This window comes from Otolemur garnettii, unplaced genomic scaffold (genome assembly GCF_000181295.1).
Source record: "Otolemur garnettii isolate 467f Iridium unplaced genomic scaffold, OtoGar3 scaffold00438, whole genome shotgun sequence".
NCBI classification, from domain to species: Eukaryota; Metazoa; Chordata; class Mammalia; order Primates; family Galagidae; genus Otolemur; species Otolemur garnettii.
In genome coordinates this window covers 17,505-18,738 of record NW_003852833.1, presented here as the reverse complement: position 1 = coordinate 18,738, position 1,234 = coordinate 17,505, and positions in this window count along the sequence as shown.

The window sequence follows — 1,234 nt, the reverse complement described above, 5'->3', positions numbered from 1 at the left end:
TCAACCCCGTTTCTCCTTCCAAACTCACCAATCAGGATATTTGGATTTCAGAGGCTGTGCAAGTGTCAAAGACCAGCCTGCAGATGGCGCTCGCCATAGAAACCTGACGTCATAATGGCGACCATGGTGACCTTTTCATAGAGACCAACATGGTCTGGGGAGAAGAGCAGGCTCCTGCCTTCAGGAGTTTGGGACTCAGCTGAAGGAACAGGGGTTGAACTGCCCCGGGTACGGGGAGACAAACGGATCCCAGGTCCAAATCTCCTTGTTCCCACTTTGGGACTGCGTGCCCTGCTGTCTCCTGAGGTAAAGAGATTTGGAACCCTCGTGTCCCCAGTGAGCCATTGTCTTTCTCCAGGGTGTTCTGGAGCTACTTTCCATGCAGAGGCCTGAGGCAGGAGAATGGGGCAGGTAACACTCTCTCTCAGACCAACTTTCCCATCTGTAAAGTGGGCATAAGAATGCTCACCATGGGATTGCTGGAGCCAAGATTATAATAATACCTGCTAAAGAATAATCAGAGTTTCCCACCTATCTCTTAGATGAGTGTTGAAACATGCAGTTGATTGGACGGTGCTCCTAACAATTTGAGATCATAATATACATTCTTCAATGGTCACCACGTTTTCATCCATTATATAATGAAATAATTTTTAGGAGCCAGGAATCTACAAAGTGTTAGTTTAAAAATGTCAAAATGTCAGGTACAGGAATTATTTCCAAAAATTATAATTACCTTAAGTTTGTCTTATTATAATGATACCTAGCCACGTTCCTTTAAATAACCAGATAGAGCTAAATATCAATACTATTATTTTCCATGCCATAACATTTTAATTTCTGTAGCCCTATGCTGCTCTACCCCTTCCACTACCATGGTCATTCAGAGGATTCTGATTTTCTCTGTTATCTACACGGTGTGATGGCAACTTTTCAGACTCTGTGCCCTGCTAACGGGTGCAGGTCATGCTGACTTCCTGTAGCTGCTTGCACTGGTAAACTGTCCTGAGGGAATTCTATTCCTGTGATAACAAAACCAGGTTGGTGTCTCAGAATGTCTGAGTATGTTTTTCTGTGTGTGTGTGTATGTGTGTAAGTGTGTGTGTAATGATGGTATTCCCATTACATTTTCCCCTGTTATTGTTTTGTGCCCTAGTCCTTCCCTCTTACTAAATTCAGACTCAGAAGTGAAGGATGGGTCCAGGCACAGTGGCTCAAGCCTGGAATCCTAGCA